Genomic DNA, 21,928 nt, shown 5'->3' with positions numbered 1-21,928 from the left:
GCTTGGGGGCGGAAGGTCAACCTGAGGTGGGAGAAGGGAGGAAGCTTTGCCCAGGTTTCAACTCCGTTCAGGAAAAGGAAAGGAAAAACGATGAATGGATAGTGTGAGCGACGGGTCGGAAAATGTGAATGAGCCTCCGAGCTTCTTCCGGCGTAGAGCCTCGTCGTGACTACATTACAAGATCTGCGGGAAACCGGGCACTTAATTCAAGTATTGCCATCCCGACTCCCAGCTGTCGCAAACGTGACTCACAAATCCGATGGAGGGGTGTTTGTCTCCCACCTTTTGCCTTCACTTTGTATGGAAGGGCACCCGCTCTAGAAATGGCTGAAAGGGTAGACGCTTCATAGTTGAGGCCTTGTGACGCTGCCAGGACTCTTTCCCGCTGTCCTTCTAGAAACCTGTCATCATTCACCAACTAATGTGTTAGGTAAGCCCATGATTGGATTCCAACGCCTCCAAACGTAAAACAAACTACTACCTATCCACCCCCCCTCCCAAAGGGGGAAAAAACACTTGCCTATGAGACCCTATCGAGCTTTCAGTTCACGCTTCAAGTACAGTCAAATTATACTCCCTAGGAGTCCACTGAAAGTGCTCTTCTTAAAGCTGCCAGCGACATCCATGGAGCCAAGATTAAGGGTCACTTTTTAGTTCTTATTTGATCTCCACTGCAGTGTATTCTATAGACTACATCCTTCTTGAAACGTGCGCCACCCAAATGCACACCTGACCCCAGTTTCCCTGAAACTATAATTTCCCTGAAACTACAGCCTCAGGTTGTATTTGTCTTCAGTTAATCCAAATCTGTTCTCTGTTGGCTCTTTGAGCCCAGCATCTGATCACTAGCCCTCTCCTCAGTAGTACATAATCATTCTGTTGCATAGTAGGTGATGTAATCATTTTGATGGCTGGGTATGTATACCTTATATGTGCTTCTGGACATCTCCACTTGAGCTTCATCATTGGAACTCAGATACTTTCAGAAGTCCACACAGTCTGTTCCTTATCTTCCTTGGTAACATCACCATCCATTCGCTTAAGCCAAACCAGGAACCTGGGAGTAATCCTCCATGCTACCCCAGCACTGTGTAACACCTCTCTGTCCCTTCTAATTTGGCCCTGTTGATTCGATTTACCAAATGCCCTTTCCTCTCCATTTCCACAGCCACTGCCTCACCTGGGCCATTTACTCATTAGGCCAATATTTACTAAGCACTTTACTATGTGCCAGGGATTATTTGAGATGCTTAGGCTGCAGTGATGAACAAAACTGATAAGGTTCATGAATGGGGTGAGACATACAAGAGTATATCAGTAAAGTAGCAAATAAACAAGATAATTCAGGAGATGATAGTTGCTATGAAGACAAAAGCAAACAAACAAAAACCCACCCCACAACAACAACAAAAAAGACGGGGACACCTGCAAGACCCTCCTGAAGTCGTTGCCCAGCTCTTCACCTCAGTCTTTGTCTCCCCTTCTTCCCCCCCATAACACTCATCCTTTCTTCTTATTCTTAAAGAGAGTAAAGCCCAGAACTTTTCTCTATCTTTATGTTAACAGTTGTCTGAATACAAATCCCCCAACTAGAAGATAAGCTACTTTGAGGGCAGGGATTATGCCTCACTTTATACATCTTTGTGTCTCCTCAGCACCTTGGCCCAGAATGTGTGCTCAGAAAAATGAGTGTTAAATGCATTGGTGAATCGCCTGAGACCTGCATCACACTGCCACAGAAGCATCCCTGGCCCAAATCAGAATGGAAGGTCAGTGAACTCACCTATTAGAATCTAGTGGTAGTGATGCCTCATGGTCGGCGACAGGGTAATAATAAATTAGACAATCTGTGTTCATCCCTTCCAGGCCTGGGATTCCATGAAGCTGGGCCCCATGTGTAGCAGTGGTTGCTTCATAAACACCGTTTATTTGACAGTGCCAAGTACATGTGGGCAGTTTAAAAGTACTCTTTGTTTCCGATGATGAGCTTCCAACTCAAAGCACTTTGGGTGAATTGCCAGGGTAGACGCTGCAGGAGAAGTTGCAGTTGCCACTTCACTTTGTATTTCCAGGCCCTTGGGTATTGCACCCCGACAGGGAGAGAGTCGTTGCCAGTTCCGGCATAGTCACTGTAATTAAATCCAAGTTCTGGCAAAGGGCAGTGCGTAATTATGAAGTATTATTATGGTTTTTATCATTATTAGACACCCAGCTGCCCAGCCCAGGAAACCATGGTAGTAAAACACTGAGGAGCCAAGCTCCTCTCCCAGCTGGCATGAATTGATACCAGGTGTATTGGCACACAGGCTTGCAGCTCCACTCATCAAGATGGGTCCTTCTGTCCCCTCTTTTTAGCTAGATACATTTTTAAATAAATGGAAATAGGAAATGTAAAGACCTTTGCCATCATCTCTGGATCTAGTTCCTCACCCCGCCCCCCCATCTCCCCAGAATGATCTCTTCTCATCTATGTATATATTATATAAATCCTTTTCAACTTTATCCTTGACCTGTTAGCTTCTTAACCATCATTCCCTAATGTCTCCTGAGGATGTATTAGTTAGGGTGAGAGTGCAGAGTGCAGGTAAGAGTGCTTTTACATTGGGGAAAAAAAAACAACTTATGATACAGACTAAATAATTCAGAAAGTATAGTCAGGCTTGACAAGATATCTTCCTTTCATTAAGTGCCTACTCAGTGCCATACTCAGCATTTCACTTATGCTATCTGACTTCATCCACACCATCCTGCAAGGTAGATTTTATTAGTCTCATTTTCTTCAAGGTCTCAAAGACTTAGTAAGTGACAGAATTGAGATGTGAACATAAAGATACAAATTTGGTAACTGTATACTCATGGTAGATGTGTCCACACTGATGGGTGAATACAGGTATCAGACTTCACCTCCTCCTATCAAATTAAAAATGTTTTTTTGAGCAAAGTAGATTTTAAGCTGAGCACTGAAAGGACAATTCGGAAGTGATGCTGAGGGAATGGTGCCATAAAAGGAGGCCAAATTGGCCTTTAGCCTAAAATCAATCAATAAGGAAAGATTTCTTGTTCAGCAATGAGTCATATTATATTCTTCAAGCACCTTTCTTGTCTCAGCTCTTCCAAATACAGAAGTCAACCCAGGTGGTACAAGGTGTGCTGAGGATGGAGGAGGGTGGTTTGGGGAGGGAATACGATTTTGAACGCAGAACTCCCATATGGCCCATAAACTGGCACATCTAGCACTGGCTTCTGGAACAACAGAAACCATGGCAGCTTTCCGTGCTGATGTTTTTAACTGATGTGTGTAGAACAATTTCCCATTCTCTCCTCTTTTTTTCCTAAAAATCAACTGATTAAAAATAAAAAATAAAATTATTTATCACTTACTATTTATATAAAGCAGTTCACTTCTATTTTTAGTTTTATAAGGGATTTAAGATAACATACACCCATTTATGTGTAAAATTTGATCTGTTTTAAGTCATGCAAACAGTGTAATCACTATCATAACCATGAAATAGCACATTTCCATCAAGCCAAAAAGTTTCCTATGCCTCTTTTGCTATAGAAATTTTTATACAACTTGTAATTTGATGACTCCAAAAAAATGGATGTCTAGCTTTAACGTCGCTTTCAAAGTCTAGGCCCAAAATTTTAACTATCTGTTTAACATATCTAACTAGACATTACAAACAGGCACCTCAGATGAAAAATGAGTAAAAGATAAATCTTAGCTAAAAGAAAACCCCCATCTCCTCAAATCATTTTTCTGTATTCTTTAAGTTGGTTGAGAAAAATCATCATCTACCAAGTCATATAAGCTAAAAATATTTAAAAATCATCTTTACTCCTCGCTTTCTTCCACCTCCCCAAAGTGATTCTAATTCACACATTTTGTAATCTGTCTTTTTCGTTTCCACTTTCCTCCCTCAGACACTTAAACTTGCTTGCACGATCACACAAAAAAAGAAAGAAAAATGCCTAACTTGTTTCTTCATGCTCCAATTCACCCACCAATCTGCCATTCTAATTTTCTTTTGAAAACGCAGATTTGGCTGTTTCAATCCTCTGCATTCAAGGACTACTCAACTGTGTACAAAATGGTACCGAAAATCTTTCACAGAATAGGGCCCCAACCTCTCCTTCTGGACTCCTCTGCTCCCCACAACATGCAACATGCTATACATTTTCATCTTCCCTTTTTATCAGATCTCTGTCTGAAACATGTCTCCTTCTCTACCTAGAAACTCCTGCTCACCTTTCACAACTCCATTTATATGACTTTTCTTCAATGAATCCTTCCCTGACCTCTCCAGACAAAAAGTCTCTTTGTTATACTTGACCTCCCATAGCATGTTGCACATACATTTATCACACTGAATAGGCATAGTGGTAAAATAGAACAGGAGAGATAGTCAAAATATCTGGGTCTAACTTAAAAATCTTATTCATTACTTGCTGTGCCATCCAGGGCAAGTCACATAACCTCTCTGGGCCTCAGTTATTTAACCTATAAAACTTGTAATCATAACAATTATAGTAATACTCACCTAGGACTCTTGTGGTGATCAAATGAGGTAATTATAAATATGAACATGATTTGCATTATGTAGATATTAGATATCCTATCTAATAAAAGAGCAATACGCAAATTAACCATCACTTCACCCACAGGCCACACCCACCAGCCAATCAGGAGCAAGTATGCAAATTAACCCAACCAAGATGGCTGCGACCATGGAGCTAGCAGGAGGCTTGGGTTTCCCCAGTAATGGAGGAAGCCAAGCTTTCCGCACACCCTGGCCGGCCCAGGCCTCCACTCAAGGCTACAAAGTTTCAATTATAGAAGATAAATAAATCCCAACAAAAATGGCTGTGGCCATGTAGCAAGCAGGAGGCTTGGCTCCACTCAAGGCTACAAAGTTTCAATTATAGAAGATAAATAAATCCCAGATACCAGGGCCTCCGCTTGGGTCGCCAGGGAGCATGGCTGGCCTGCAAACCACCATAGGCCTCTCGCCCAGGCCGCCCCATGCCCCAAGGGAACCCCCACCCTGATCCGGGACACCTTTCAGGGCAAACCAGCTGGCCCCCACCGTGCACCAGGCCTCTCTCCTATCTAATAAAAGAGTAATATGCAAATTGACCATCACTCCAACACACAATATGGCTGCCTCCATGTGGACACAAGATGGCCACCACAAGATGGCCAACAGGGGAGAGCAGTTGGGAGGGACCAGGCCTGCAAGGGAGGGCAGTTGGGGGCGATCAAGCCTGCAGGGGAGGGCAGTTAGGGGTGACCAAGCTGGCAGAGGAGGGAAATTGGGGGCGACTGGGCCTGCAGGGAAGGGCAGTTGTGGGTAGAATATTTATTTATTTATTTATTAGATAAATAAATCCCAACAAAAATGGCCTTGGGGATTTTTACCACTCAAGGCTACAAAGTTGGGATTTCTTTATCTAATAAATCAGGCCTGCAGGGGAGAGCAGTTGGGTGGGACCAGGCCTGCAGGGGAAGGCAGTTAGGGGTGACCAGGTCTGCAGGGGAGGGCAGTTAGGGGCAAACAGGCTGGCAGGGGAGTGGTTAGGGGGTGATCAGGCTCACATGCAGAAGCGGTTAGGGGCAATCAGGAAGGCAGGCAGGCGAGCAGTTGGGAGCTAGCAGTTCTGGATTGTGAGAGGGATGTCCGACTGCCCATGGGCAGTCGGACATTCCTCAAGGGGTCTCAGATTGGAGAGGGTGCAGGCTGGGCTGAGGGGCACACCCCCTCGTGCATGAATTTTTTGCACCGGGCCTCTAGATATAATTATAAAATTATATTTTTTGATAGATTTTCAGCTCCTTGAGTGCAAAATTAATGTCAGGTCATTGTTATATCCCTCTGCCTAACATAGTCCCCAGGCCTGCCTGTCGCCTACATTGATTTATGGCATAAGTTACCATTTCTTGTAGAATTATATTCTCACTATTAACTCTTTTAGACTACTATCTATAATGTTTCTTCAAAAGCCAATCATGACATCCTCATTTATTTTTATAATTATTTACTGCCTTTTTATAATTAAAACTAGAGGCCCGGTGCATGAAATTCATGCACGGGTAGGGTCCCTAGGCCTTGCGGGGGATCAGGGCCAGCCCAGGGCCTTCCTTCAGGCTGCTGGTCAGGGCCTTCCGTCATTCTGCGCCACCCCCTGGTGGTCAGTGCATGTCATAGTGAGCAATCAAACTCCTGGTCTCCCGGTTGAACTTCCAAGGGGACACTTTGCATATTAGCCATATATATATATTTACAGTAAAAGTTCTCTAAGGAAATAAATATTCTACCCACAATAATTTTAAATTCCTTTATTTATTCAACAAAACTTTTTGGAGTCATTATATGTCCAGCATTGTTCTAGGCACTGGTCACACAAGAAACTTCATAGGACTTACATTATAGTGTGGACAATAAGCACAAACCAGCAAATTAAGATGTTAATCTATATAGTTAAAGGTGCTGCAAATAGAACAATGTTGAGTGCAGGGCTGATGTAACTGGAGCGATCAGAGTGGCTTCCCCGAGGAAGTGGTGTATGAGCATCATTGACGAGGCATCTATACAGAAAGAAGGGCAGGGGGAAGAGCACAAACAGAGGCCCTGAGACAAGAGCAGGCAAAGTAGATGTGAAGAACTGAAAGAAGGCCTATGTGGTATGGAAGGAGTGAGGGGCAGAAGTAGACAGTGAAGTCAAAGAAGTATACAGGGGCCAGATCAGATCATGTGGGGCTTGGAAGTTCAGGGAAAAGAGTTTGAACTGTATTCTAATTGTAATAAAATCATTGAAGGGTTGCTCTAGACTTGAATCTAGAGACAAGTGTCCCTGGAGTGGCTTGCATCCATGTTGGCTACACAAGGAGAGAGCTTGCCCAAGAATGGAGCCAATATTGAAGATGCTGAATAGAGAAATGGAGAGAGAGAAATCAGGTCCTGGGTCACACTGTTTGAGCCCTGGATGAAGCTTTGCCTGAATCAGAAACTCTAAATTACCTTATGATTAAGCTAGTTCAGATTACGTTTTTCATCTCTGGCAAGCAAAGGAGCTTTAGTTTATGAAATATCTTCAAACAAACTTAGGCAAATTAATCTCATCTTGTTCCCATGGCTTGACAAATTGCAAGATTTCCCCAGATAATTTCCAGACTCCTCCTCCTTGCACTTGGGGTGACTCTACCACTGCAGCACACCTATCTATCTACACACCAACCCAGAGTTCTGTTCCCTTCCCCAAAGGACTCCTCCGGTTATATGTTTAACCCAGCCCACTGATGTTAAAGAAGGAAAGGAACAGATGGCAACCTGATTCATGTTCCTCTTACAGGGAACTAAGCCAATTTATTTTGGGGGTCAGATCCAGTTCAGTTTCAGCCGTGAATGAAAGTTGTTTGAATCCATTTCGGGTTCAGGCTTGTAATCATCTGCAGTAATCCAGTCCTTCACATGGGAAACTATTTTGGGGGGTTAAAGTTTGTTTCAATTTGAGAGAACTATGTAACATAGAATCAAGTTGCACCTGTCTTATTCGGCCTTTGTGCTAACAGAGGTAGCATATGGGCAAGATAGGAAGGTGATTAATAATACACTTAATACTAAAATAATCAGCCTAGACTGCATCCATAATAAGCAGTATCCTAAAATCTACCCTTGGATTTACTTTGAATATTTCTAATCCAGGGGAGAGCACATTTTAAGATATATCATATAGTATCTACCAAATTTCTAAAATATAGGTTGAAACATCTTTTGAAATTTTTGCCTGTTAGAGAAACAAGGATCTTATATAGGTGAAACATTTCTGTTTGAGGATTATTTTTAATTAGAGTGATATTCTGTCAATATCTTAAGGCACAAAGACTTAGTGAGCAATTTTGAGACAGGATTATTTTCCAGAAAATGTTATTAAAAATCTAGATTCAGAATATCAACAGGACCATTTTTAAACGGCTTCAGGTAATCTAATGGCTGTGTTCTGATATGAAATATCCTTTGTTTTATTGCTTCATATATATGAAACTACATGTATTATATTTATTTATTAAATATATTACTTATAATTTTTATATATGCATATATATATATAAATAATTTTGAGACACAAAATGCTCAGCTTATTTCAGGATATTTTTTGTTAGTCGATGGTATGCAAACAAGGGATAGAATGACAGATGCTGTCTACATATTTTACAAAACACCTCTTGTTTATGCATGTGTAAGCAGGAAGTCAGATTTGACAAGATGCAAAGAGATGTCTTAACAGATGGCACACGTGAGCAGGACAGGTCTTCCAAACTGATGAGGCTATAAAAGCAGTTGTCATGAGTATGTGCATGTCTGTCACACCTGTTCTGTAAAGAAATGCACACTTGCAAGTATGAATTTTCAGAATTGAGCCCAGGGCTAGCTGAGGTTAGATCAATTTTTCATTGGTTCAAGAGAGGCTATGATCACCAAAATGGATTGCATATCTTTTTGTGACTCTTCTGAGACTTTTCTGTTTCCACTGGCTGTGTTATTTGAAGTTAAAGTTGGAGATTAAAATCCTTTTACTTGATCCTTGACGATATAACCATAATTAATCTTATAGCATTAAATTCATTGGTAATGTGCTTTGGAGGAAATAAACTCATGTTCTGCAAAAGGGCTTGGATATACAGAATTTCAGTGCTTCAAATGATGTAATTTTCTATAATATTTAGCTTGCCATTTTTAGTTTGGTATTCATATAATAGGAGATTTCGAAGAAAAGGCTAAAGAGGATAATTTGCTTGGTTGTGCTTCTGTTCTTTTGTTCTTTTAGAATCTAAAATTAACCAACATCTGCAGTGTCAACAAGGACTCCACATGGCATTCAAGTTCATACTTTTCCTAAATAATGCATTTGAGGCAATGTAATCTGAGAGGAGTAGAATGCTCACCATCTCACACTTTATAGTTTCAAAATGCTTTAACAATTAGGACATTATTTGATCCTCATGACAACATTAAGAGGCAAGGAGATCAGTTTTTCTTGTTTTTTGTTTTTAATCCTCACCCGAGGATATTTTTCCATTGATTTTTAGAGAGAGTGGAATTGAGAGGGAAAGACAGAGAAATATTGATGTGAGAGAAACATATCAATTGGTTGCCTCCTGCAGGAGTCCCGACCAGGGCCTGGGCTGGGGAGGAGCCTGCAACCGAGGTACCTGTCCTTGACCAGAATCGAACCTGGGACCCTTCAGTCCACAGGCCAATGCTCTATCCACTGAGCAAAACTGGCTAGAGCTAGATCAGGTATTTCTTATTCCTGTTGAACAGAGGAGAAAGTGGCAGTCCAAAGTATAGAAGAGAAATGACTATAGTCACAAACCTGGTGAATAGCAGAATGAAAATGATACCTAGGCCCTATGGTTTCTAACCTAATGCCTTTTCTACCATATTACTAGGATCAAGTTATTGACAACCCATGTTAAAGTGCCATGTTTTCAAAATAAAAGATTCCACAAACAACTCTGTAAGGAAATAAAAAGAACTCAGCACCAGAAACTAATAATAAACATGTATTTTGGTTTTTAGAGATTAATGGACTTCACTTGCTCAATTGAGTTAGCAAATGATTTCCACAGAGGTTCATCTAATTACTCTTGTGATTTCTTATTTTACCTACAAAAAAAAGAGTTTTCACCAAAATAATATTTTTTCTTATGAAATCACACCTCATAAATCTTTCCATATCTAGAATATTTAAAAACTTTCCTGTAAGAGATATTGCAACTAAGTGTTTTTTTTTGCATTAATAAATTATAATTTATGTCTACCTGAGTTCTGAAACATTTCACTTCAACTCAAACTTCTGTAAATTTCTACACTGTAACAATCATTCAGAATTTCTGGGACCAAAAAAAACAAGGAAAGAAAGAAAGTCATTTGAAGTTAAGGAATGAATTAGCTTGTGACTAATACACAGGCATAGACTTAGAAGGACCTCCTTTTTGAAAGCATAAATAACATTATTGCCAATCCATATAATATTACCATTTCTACTTTAAGATGCAGAGAAATTCAATTGCTTCCATTTCTTGAAAGTTTGAGACTTAAAAATTATGAATGCTGGCATTCTTGAAGAGGAACACTGTGTGTTTGTAATTTCAAAAAGGTACTGGCATTCTCAATCATTGACAGGCAGATGTATTTCCAACAAGTGGAAACACAGAACTCTACTGGCAAAAGGAGCAGCCAGCAAGAATTTTAATCATGCTTTGGCTCAGCCTGTGCTGGTTCTGACTTCACAAAAGTGCATCTTTAGGAAGCACCTAATACCAAATAGGAAGCTGTCAAGAAGCAACATGAGAGGTTGCTGATACCAGAGCTTCCTTAAAACTTAAAAACACTTCCCCCTTTAATTGTTTAAATATGCCTCAATGAACCACAAACAAGGTTTAAATTTGATATTGTCCAAAACATTCTTGTGACTCTAATATCTTACCTACTCTGTGTTCAGGATTAGTGGAAATACACTAAATCAGTGGTTCTCAACCTTCCTAATGCCACGACCCTTTAATACAGTTCCTCATGTTGTGGTGACCCCCAACCATAAAATTATTTTCGTTGCTACTGTAATTTTGCTACTGTTAATGAATCGTAATGTAAATACCTGTGTTTTCTGATGGTCTTAGGCTCCACAATAGCGGCTCTCAACCTGTGCGACCCACAGGTTGAGAACCGCTAGCAGGGTCACCTAAGACCATCGGAAAACACAGATATTTACATTACGACTCATTAACAGTAGCAAAATTACAGTTATGAAGTAGCAACGAAAATAATTTTATGGTTGGGGGTCACTCAACATGAGGAACTGTATTAGAGGGTCGCGGCATTAGGAAGGTTGAGAACCACTGCACTAAATATTTTGAAAGGTCATCTAACCTAAGTAGAGGAATGTTATCTTTCCATGCATGCAAATACTTGAACATGGGAGTGATAAAAAAAGAGACAGAGAGTGAAAGAGACAAGTGGAATGATATAGAATGTACTTTGCTAGAAATAAACTGGGAAGAATTGAGGGGGGTTGGAGAATTGGGGTAGGAAAGCCTGGAGAAAGGGAAGATTTAAATCATTTGAGTAGGCAGTAACTCCCTCTGGTTAGTCATGGAAATCTATAAGAAGGGAGCAAGGGTGATAGAGGGGAATGATGGTGGTGGCAGCATTCAGAGGCAATCTGACTGCAGAGAGACTGGGAATGCAGAGACATGAGAAGCAACTGCATGAGGAAGGGAAGTGCCCAAGTCACCATGAGAACCCAAACTGCTGTTGTTTTCTGTTCACTTGTGATCAGATCTAGTTTTTTCTCCCCTTGCCCACTATCTCCACACCTCTGCCTCCACCACAAGAAAAATCTGTGTTCACAGGCCTAAGTTTGTTTAACTTTGTTCTTATTCACCCAATGAATGATTTGTGGAAACTGGGGCTGGTAACCATTATTTAGCAATGACTTCAGCATTAATCAATCAGAACTGCAATGATATAACTTTGTTCCCAGTCAACCCATTCACAACCACAGACCTCTTTGGGCTACAGGGCAGTAACATGGTCTCTTGGCTATTCTGCTGATGATTAATGGACTGGACAGAAAAATGTTGGAAGGGCCAATGCAACTCTCAATGCTTTTCTGTCAGGTTGGCTTAAGGGGAAAAAAAAGGCATGTCAAACCATGTTAGCCAATACCTGTATGTGGTTTGCCTGAATTATAAACACAACAGTACATCCTGTTCTCTCATAATTTATTATTAGAAGAAAGAATACAAGAAAGTGTTAGACCATGCCTATAGCTAGACAATCCTGAGTACTCCCACGCTGCCCATTGGAACATGCCCTTTGCACACTGATATAGTAATGATTACTCTCAAAATTAGATGCAATACCACTTCCTCTTCCCTTTCCTGCCTAGATGCAGGTGAATAGTGACTCTCAGAGGCAGTAGGAAAAGGACATGGTCTGTCCAGATGTTGCTAAGAAGGATCGACGACTTAGCTACATACATATAGCTCATTCACCTGCTTCTTCTAAATCATCCAGTGCACGTATATGATTGCCACAGGAGGAATCAGGTTCCCCAAGGTCATCCTAAGGGTGTCTGTGGAGAGTAACTGGGCCTATAGGACTTTACCTTTTCCTCCACAGAAGGACTTTTCCTCCACACACACCCTAAAAATGGCCTTTTGGGCCTGTGCACCCCAAGGAACCTGATTTCTCTTGTGTGAAAATATCAAGAGCCAGGAAGAATGGAACACAACATGATTTATCCCCGAATCCCTCATCCTGCTGGATATGCCCCAGGGTGGAGCTATTCTTACTGTCACAAATAATTCAGCCTTAAGTGGATCAACATATTTAAAAGAAGTTTCCAAATATGTCTAAAACTCTAGGTGCAGAAACTTATGTGCCAATTAACAAGGGGAATTTAGAATAGAACAGAGGTTGGGAGTTAGGAAAAGCCAAGAGGCACTGTGACATAGTAGAAAGAGCCAGCTCTGTTGGTAACTATGTACTAATATGCCTTTGGTCATTATGCCCATGTCTCAGTTTCCTCAACTCTAAAATGAAAGGAATTTGGAGAGAAAGCTTTTAAGAAATATTGATTTCTGTTGTCTCTCTGTCTTTTCCCCTTTTCCTCTCTCATTCTAACTGGTTCTGTGCCTTTACCTCAGGAGAGACTTGTGGCTGAACTTCCAGGCTTTAGTTCTGAATAAAACCCATCAAAGAGAATTATGGCTTGAGGAGAACCATATCTCCCCACACTATCAATATCTATTCTCTGCTTCTTGGCAGTACCCCTGTTATGTATGCCTCAGGGAAGCCATGACTTTACCAAAGAGTACCTCTTTTCTAGAAAAAAGCAGAGGGTAAACCCAAAGGGATAATGCAGATTGGGACATTCCATTATGGAGTAATGATGAGAAGGGCCTCCAGATGTTCTTGTGCTTCTTAAGATGCCTGGTCCCTGCCAGAGCCCTCAGTGAGTGTACACAAGATACTTCAGACTGATCAATGTTGAATTTTCTGTCCACCCAACAGCACAGGGGCTCCAAGTTTAAGTTGAATTCAATACTCTGAAGACTCTAAGGAAACATCAGTGGCAAGATGACCTTTAGTTTAATTTGTGTCTCATTATTTATTCAAATGAAGCCTAAACAAATCTTGCACACAGTAGTAAATTTGCTCTCTTGGGGTTGAACTCACCAATAGTTTACTTTTGCCAGCCATCTTGTCATGCTTTTCCTGCACTGACCCTTTCTGGCCTTCATGTTTTCTCATTTGGGGTATTTTGTTGCAAAATATTTTTAATTCAAATACAATGTGTATGCATGTGTATACAAATATGAGATCATCATAATATTATTTTACATCTTGCTTTTTTTCATTTAATGATATGTCTGAGATATAGACCTATCTCATTTTTCTTGGCTGCATACTATTCCAATGTGTGATGTACCATGATTTATTCAATGAACCCCCACCTAACAGACATTTCCATCACCACCCCAACTTTTTAGCAATTACAAATAGTACTGCAGTGAACATACCTATACTTATATCTTTGCATATTTCAGTGAGTTTATTTTATAGACTAGCAGTGAAATTGCTAAGTCAAAGGATATGTGCATTTAAAATTTAAATACCACTTTTTATTATCAAATAAAACAAAAATACTGACACCCAAACAAAACAAATATAGAGCTTAATGGATTGTTATACAGTAAGCACACTTTTAACCGTCACCCAGATCAAGAAACAGAACTTGGTCAGCCATGTCAGAGGTCCTCCATGTGCTCTGTGGTGATCATAACTGCCTCCCTTCCCCTGAAAGTAGACACTATACTGACCTCTATAGAAATCACTTCCTTCTAATTTTGAGGTTTTAGCAACCAAGTGGCATCCCTGAACACTATGGTTCAGTTGTGTCCATTTTTAAAAAACTTTGATATGTCTTTTAAACCTCTTTAAACTTAGTTTTCCTTTCCAAACTTTTATTTTCCATACAATTTATCTGTTAAAGAACCCAGAGCAATTTGACCTCTAGAGTTTCCTGCAGTCTGGATGATGCCAGTTGTATATTCTTGGTGCAGTTCAGCAAGTTCCCCTGCCCTATTTTCTTTAAACTGGTAACTGGATTTTTAGGCTTGGTGAGACTCAGGTTTTGAGTCTCATCTTTGGCAAGATAATGAGTGGTACATAAGGAGGTCTCTGTGACTATAGCATATATTAATGCTCAATGCCTAGACCCATTCATTTATTGTGGGCTATAGAATATTCTAATTCAGTTATATATTTTTCATTTATTAGCTGGAATATTTCTATAAAAAGATACTTCCTCCCATCTATTGTTTGTTTAATCAGTGGTACAATTTAGATAAAAGAGGAAAAGTAAGTGCTTGATTTTTTTCCCTTTATTCACTAATATTTCCCCTCATCCTACAAAGGTGATTTTTATTTTAGTCATCATAAACTCATGTATTCTTCATATTTTATGGGTTTTGAGTCATTGCTATCATTACTTTTATTGCCTCTCAATTTCTCTCCCTTTGGCCAGAGAGAGCCTCTTCCATTGGTACTTGAGTCCTTTTGACATGATCCTGGTAATTTTTGATAGCTTCCTTGCCATCTGATATGACAAAATATTCTAGGCTCATCTTGTACATCTCATGCCCCACATCTGGAATCTGCCATTTCTCCAATAGGCCCTGTTTTCTTTCAGTAGGAAATGGTATTTCAAAACCACAATATAGGCACTAAATATGTTTATCACTTCTGTGTTAGCATAGTTTCTAGGCCTTTTTAGTGGACAGAGCTAGGAAATATCTATACAGTATACTATTAAAAATAAAATACATGCTGAGTTTATTTTTATACTTCTAATTCAAATTTAGAACCATAGGCTTAGGAACACAGTAGGCTCAGAACAATAATAGTACCACAACCACCATGATTGCTAAAAGTTACATTTTTTTCGTTTGCACTCTGCAACTGCTTCTATTTTTTAAAAATAATTTCTACTATATCTACATTTGTCTGAGTATATAGCCATTGCATACAATACTAGCTCCCCTTTATTCCTCACTTTATCCTGATTCTACGAGAAGCTATATATTTTAATCCTCACAAATCTTCCTACTGATGTGGCATGAGTTACTCTGAAGCTTGTTTTCTAGTAGATACACAGGAAGGATTCACAGGAACAATATTCCCTGAGTTTTTACATGCTGGTAACACTTTGTGTTCCTTGTACCCAAAAATCAGTTTTTCTGAATATAAAAATTCTCAGCTCACATTTAATTATGAATCTTGAATATGTTGCTCCATTTTCTTCAGACATAAGTATTATTGTTGAAACATTTGATGCTAACCTAATTTTTTTCACTTATAATACTGTCTTTTAAAAACTATATGCTAATCAATGATTCTCTCTCACCATTGATGTTTCTATCTCTCCCTCTCCCTTCCTCTCTGAAATAAATAAAAAAATATTTTTAAAAATGTAAAAATTGGCTAGATATTGCCAAACTACCTGGAGGATGATGAGCTTCTTTTGGACATTTGCTTTAAATTAGTAGACTCCTATTCCTAAATAGCAAAAAGGAAAATAGTGAATGTTCTATAAAGAGGCTATGAATCCTATGCATTTTCATTCTGAACCCAAAGTCTGTGAATAGGTATCAGAGAGCTTTGTATATAAGAGCTTGTGGGCTCTTAAATTCTATAGAACCTTTACAGAATGTTTATGGCTGCTCTGAGATAATGCAGCTGGAGGTTGGGGAACATGCTGACTTTTGGAGGCTCATTCAGGAGGAAGATGCATATGAACCCTCCCATTAGCCACAACATCTTTGAAGTAGAAACGGAATTCTCTGCAGGGTCAAGTTTGAATATAAATATGTTGGAGGGATCTATTTGGGTATCTCTCAGACCAGAGGTCACATGTCTGTTTTTTCAGCTTTCTTCAAAAATTAAGTTAGCTGTGAAAGAGAGTTGGTTTTTATTATATTCTTCTATTTCAATAGGCTTCTCATTAACAACAGGCAGCTTCTGATAGGGACTTTTAGTTAGGTTCTCAAAAAACTTCCACAACAACTAGCTTTTTTGGACCTCATACTTAGCTTGCATCTTTACTGTAAAAATGAGTCCAACACCTCTAAAATTAGCAACTCACATGGTATTGTCTAGTTAACTAGTACAGATATTTAAGGTTGAAAAAGAAAACATTCTTATATGACTTATCTTTCCAAACTCATGGATGGAAGAGTTCCTAGTCACTGACTAATTATATATTTTAAAATACTAGACTCCTTCCTTGTACTTGGGTCAACATTTGTCCCTGGTAATTTTATGTTCACTCCCAATTCACCGAAATATGATGCCACCTACTCAGTGGCCTGATCATGTGAAGGTGAAGATCCATCTACATCTTCAAGTAGAACTACTGTCATTGTCACTGGGAAACTCAGAATGAAACTCAATAGAGGTTTTTGTTAGGGAGTCTTGAGGCCAATGATGATTCTCTAGACTAAAAGTATTTAGAATGGATAAATCAGGGAAAGACTGAAGAAAACCTGGAGCACCTATACTACCAATTTTCATCTGCCTTAAAAAAAACCACAACCAAAAAAAACCTTTTCCTGAATGAATTGGTTACAGTGCTTTCTTTTTGAAGATATTCCAATGAAACCTTAAAAAGTACCAGTTTCTAGGGCTAATTCATTTATTTAAATGTATGTTGCTGTCATAGTTGTATTAATTCTACAGAATACTAGCTCACAGACTATCGGCCCCAAAGGTATTATTATTACCTTCGAACAGTTTAAAGCCCATACATTTCATCCATTCCTCATCAATCTATCACATGATTTCCATCCATCCAAAAATATTAACTACTTTAAAATTGGACTCCACAACATTGGAGTCTAGTTTTAAAAAGTTAATTATTACCTAAATGCAAGTTTCCCAATTGGCATTAATAAAATATGAAGTATCAAAAACTGTATTTTTAAGTTTCGTGCACAGAAGATGCTGTTAATTGCTAAAATTTATTTGGCTTAAGAGACCTATTTGCTCCTCACTGCATTGCTCTTCACTTCTTATCCTACACATTAGCTGGAGAATGAGAAGTCTTTTCTTTTTGTTGTGTTTTTAATATTTACCCTGTTTAAAAAAAAAAAAAAAAAAGATGAGAAAGAACCCTAGAGGCCAGAAGAGAACATGGAGTTCAGTGAGGGAGTAGAAAGAGCTAAAGAGAAAATGAAGTGTACAGGGACTAGGAGACGGTTTGTTGTTTGGTATTTTGCAGAAGCAAAGGAGAAACTTTTTTTTAAGTTTTATTTGCATGTGTGGGTTGGTTTTTTGTTTGTTTGTTTGTTTAGTATGTAGATAAGTGCTTAAGTGTGTATAGAAAACCAGTATCAGGGAAGATTTGCAGCAGCAGGCAAGGAGTTTTAAAGGAACGTCCTAGACAGGCATTTGCTACAGCAGGACTGTTTTGTTTTTGCAGTGAGAAAATTCATACAGCAAGGAAATGACTGGATAAAAACATGGATTGATGACAAATGGTTGTGTAAAATACTGACCTGTTTATTATTAAAGAATTATGTAAACATCAACCTGGATATATATAGAATCATGGTAGTCTACATCTTGTGTGCTTATCACCTACTCTTTTGGGAACTATACACATATCGATACAAACATGAAGAACTAGAACAGTTCCAGAAAGGCCTCATAAATGATTTGAGGACTGGTGGCTTGCTGCAGTGGATAAAGCACTTTGGAAAGAAGACTGAACAAAAACATGATTGAATTTTATGAATATGAAGTTTATATACTATGTAATCAGGAATGACTCACCAGACTATCCAACACCAAAACTAAATGGGATAAGGAATACCTGAACTTTGAAAGAAGCAATTTTAGAACACGGAAGAGGAAATTCTGCTTTACTCCTTGAGTTATAAATTTGTCATACCAAGAAGTACTAGAGAGGTGAACTAAATAAATGCTATAGGAATTTAGATAACTGCATTGATAAAGAACTAAGAGAGCTAGAGCTGTTTAGGATATATCTGTAATTTTTTAATGATGATGTACTTATGATTATTTTTATCCTTCTACAAAAACATTTCTTGGTTTGTCTAGCAGAGTAGTCTTCTGAACAAACCACACTACGTCTTTTCTACTATGACAAAACTACATTGTACCAGTACCTAGCACAGTACTGGTAGAAAGTCACCTATTAGCCTTTGCTTTAGTTGTTTCCCTCTTGTACTGGAGAGAGGTATGGCCTTTAGAAAATTGATGTTGTTGACTTAATAGCTGAATATTTAATTTGGATGAGGAAGTCATTTGAGCAATGCAGATAATTGTCATTAATAAATAAATTGAATGAATTGCTAATAGCAATGGGATGTTAATGTGTATGATGTAATACTGGGTTAAGACTCCTGAGTTCCATTGTGGCTTCTGCTACTGCCCAAGAAATGCTTCATTACCTTTGATAAATAAAATGACAGATAAACAAGGCTACATCAAGACAGACAGCTGCCTTAATAGGCCGCTTTGGTATTGCTTCAACCCATATTCTGCAAATATGTATTTAATATTTATTTAAAGACAGCCCGAGAACCACAGGGAAAAGAGGATAGGCTCAGTCTTTTCTCTATTGACTTGAACAATGTAGTTCTGACCCAAACTTGTACCCTCTGCTCAGCAGAAGACCTCTTTAGTAAACACACTCTACCCCTCTTTGAAGGCAGATGAGTGATCTTCTGTTGTTACTTGAGCAACTCTCTTAGGAGTCTCCCACCCCCAAGAAACTTCCTGAAAGGATCCTAGTAAGCATAATAATTTCTATTCATTACATTTCAGTATACATATTGACCCAGAATGCAGAATGATGCCTGGAGTTCCACCCTTACTTTAACTCCTCAGATAAAACAAAAGGAAGAGTGCTACTACTACTATAGCAATAGCATAGATAGTCACCAGATTGGCATTCCATGAGGGCAGAGATTTTGTGTTACTTCTGTATCCATAACATCTAGCTCAGTGTGGGCAGAGTGCGTTTACTCAATGCTGATGGAAATAGTGCATGGGTGATTGAAGGAAGATAACACTGGGTCACTCTCTGATTCTCCTCTTTATTTGGTTCATAAAGGCACCTTAATGACCGCCATACTTTGTTATTACACTGACTCGTGGTGAGAATTAATTCATGTTTAAAGGAGGAGGCATCATGGGGAGAGGGCTATTCATTTCATGCTAGCCAGCAGCATAGGAATTTCAGGTTTTCAAGCACAAACATTTAAACTATTCTGTTCTCTCTGAACAGCTCCATATACACTGTATTAGATTGAGCTATATGAAAAAGCCTATTTTCAACCATTTTTGACCTACAAAGAGGCTAATTATAGTGGAAACTGCATTGTTTTCAGCATGACTTGGTGGAGTACATGGAGGTCAGATTCTGGCGTTCTGTGACACTTTAGAGAAGCCGCTTAACTTTCATATGTCTGCTCATTTAATAACTATTGAGCTTCTATTATATGCAAGACTGTGGGGAACACTAAGATGTGCGAAACACAGTTTCTGCCTCCTTTAGGCTCACAGTTGACTTGGGGAGATAAAAATTCACCTGCAAAATATTATAAACCAAAGCAGTATATGGTGCCATCAAAGTTGCTTTTTAAAATTAACTTTATCTCCAGCAAGAAATTACTTCCTGCTGCAATAATCAGGAGAGAAATATAGGAGAGGACAGTTGAGCTTGGGCTTAAAGAATGATTAAGTTTCATTACGCAGAGAATTGGAGGAAGGCAGTTCAAGCAAGTCACATGGCAGGAGCAAAGGTGCAGAGGCTGAAAACACCAGCTATTTTTGTGTGACTGGACAGATGGTTTGTGTGGGTGGGCTGTGGGAGACAAGGCTAGAAACCTGTTTCTTCCATGGCATGTAGTAGGCACTTTTTCATTTTAGTTGCTACACTGAATAAATGAAATAAGGAAGACTGGTATAAAGAACCCAGAATGGGAATCAGGAGGCCAGACATCAATTTTGTCACCAATTCTGACACCTTCAAACAAATCGCTATGGGGTGGCGTTGTTTTCAGCTGTCAAAGGGAGGTAATTTGTCTAGTCCCCAGGTGGTTCTGAGAGTTACAAGGGTGACATGAACAATCAGAAGGAAAACCTTTGGAAAAGAAAAACTGCTGTATCTTTTCTCCAAACATAAATTGCTATGGATTAAAGTAAATTTAGATATATTTAGTAACAACAAGTCTGTGTACTTTCTCCTTAAATTCCTTGTTGCAGGGTAATCTCATTTCTCACAGTGAAATAGCTGGGGAGGTGGGGAAAACCCAGAATCCACCTTTTTTTTTTTTTTTTAGATGGAGGCATGGATAGGCCATGTGGAAATAGCTGCTCAATGTCAAATGAAAGGCTCATCACCACACCTGAGGGAATCCAGGGGAGGAAGCACCCTGGAAGCAGAAGATCAGATGGAAGGATTCATTGAGCCCCAGGAATATCATCAGATTGCAAGAGCCTCCTGGTGTCCTTCCAATTCTGCCCTTGCTCCAGCAGCTCATGACCCATGCACAGGTTTCTGATGCAGAGCAGGGAGAAGTATTTTTTTCTTTGCCAGTGACTTCCCTGGAGCCAATCGACTTTGGCAGCCAGCCACCAGGGCAGGATGGGTGTGCCTCCATCCTGCTTCTTGGATGATTCTTGCTGTTTTCAGCCAGCTTTCCTCAGCTCTTAGGTCCCAGTGTGGCCTCTACCAGGTCAGAGTCTAAGAACAGCTCCACATTTCCTCAATGATATTTGGTTTGATGGATTCTCCTTTGCTGACTCAAAACAGGTCAGATGCCCGCTAAGATATGCCCTATGCAGATCTCAGGAAACATGCTTTTTTTTTTTTTTTTTTTTTTTTTTGGTGCTTACACTCTATGGGTATGAGAAGGTTACTGGTGGGCGGACCCATCCATATGGCACTGCCATCGAAGTTGCAGAGAGGAGCAGCAATCTTCTAGGGAGTTTTCATTGACACTCTTGACCAGAGTCATTGCCATCTGTCAGGTCCATGACCAAATGAGCTCATTTCCCACAGTGCAGTGAATTATTCAAGAAAATCTAGACCAAACCCCTATGGAGCAGAGCCTCAAGGACTCCAGTTTTCATCATGGAGTAATTCTTCAGGTATCTTCCTCCTAAGTGAACACTGAAGCCTCCATCTCAAGTTGAGCTTATGGCCTTTTCAGGAAAGGAAATGAGGACTGTGTGGCCATGACATTGGACCTGGGCAGAGATGCCCTGCATCTGCTGCTTCTGTTCCTCCTCCTGCCGTGGAGAAGCACGAGTCACAAAGGGAGAGGTCCAACATAACGGGAAAGTATCTGACATCATGCTGAAGAGCAGTGCTGCTGATCACCAGGTACGGACAGGATGAAAACAAACATTTCTTCCATCTAAAGAACTAGAGCCACACTTGTCTGGACCCTTGAGAAAATTTCTCTTAAAGTTCAAGTGAATAAGAAACATTCAGTCTAGGGAAGTTCTGCACCGTGTAAATCTCTTGGTCTGGGAAACAATTTCTAACACCCCCTTTTAAGTCTGGAAGGAAAAATAACTGTAATTTCCTTGTGTGCCTGTCAATATTATTCCAGAAGGATTGGCTGGTGCTCATGATCTGTGTCAGTTATAACAAGGTGGATGAGTTGCAGAAAATTATTGTTTATGGCAGTTGAGAGTGTGTCAGTGTCCTGCTTTCGTAAAAGAAGATAAAGGTTAGGCCCGAGGTATGATTCCAAGAAGACAAGCATAGAGCTCGAGGCTGAGCTATTAGCAAGCCTGGCATTTCACAGCAGAGCTGCCAT

The 21,928-nt window shown here is 39.6% G+C and overlaps 1 protein-coding gene and 1 long non-coding RNA gene across 3 annotated transcripts in view; one reads left to right on the top strand and one right to left on the bottom strand.

Annotated features, from left to right (window-relative positions):
• The window catches only part of SOCS5 (suppressor of cytokine signaling 5), an 85,783-nt gene that overhangs the window by 47,766 nt on the left and 16,089 nt on the right, over positions 1-21,928 (bottom strand). The gene's annotated exons all lie outside the window — the stretch shown is intronic.
• The window catches only part of LOC307111706, a 34,199-nt gene continuing 12,311 nt past the window's right edge, over positions 41-21,928 (top strand). Inside the window, exons 1-3 of one of the 2 annotated variants that reach the window (XR_013814613.1) lie at positions 41-430; positions 1,656-1,769; positions 20,441-21,904. This is a non-coding gene — a long non-coding RNA (uncharacterized lncRNA). Of the gene's footprint in view, positions 431-1,655; positions 1,770-20,440; positions 21,905-21,928 lie in introns of those variants that run through there. The other variant, XR_013814612.1, reaches the window with a different exon arrangement.

Source organism: Cnephaeus nilssonii (genome assembly GCF_951640355.1).
Source record: "Cnephaeus nilssonii genome assembly, chromosome: 15".
Lineage (NCBI taxonomy): Eukaryota > Metazoa > Chordata > Mammalia > Chiroptera > Vespertilionidae > Cnephaeus > Cnephaeus nilssonii.
The sequence above is the reverse complement of the archived record's forward strand: the minus strand, read 5'-3'. Positions and strand labels throughout refer to the sequence as shown.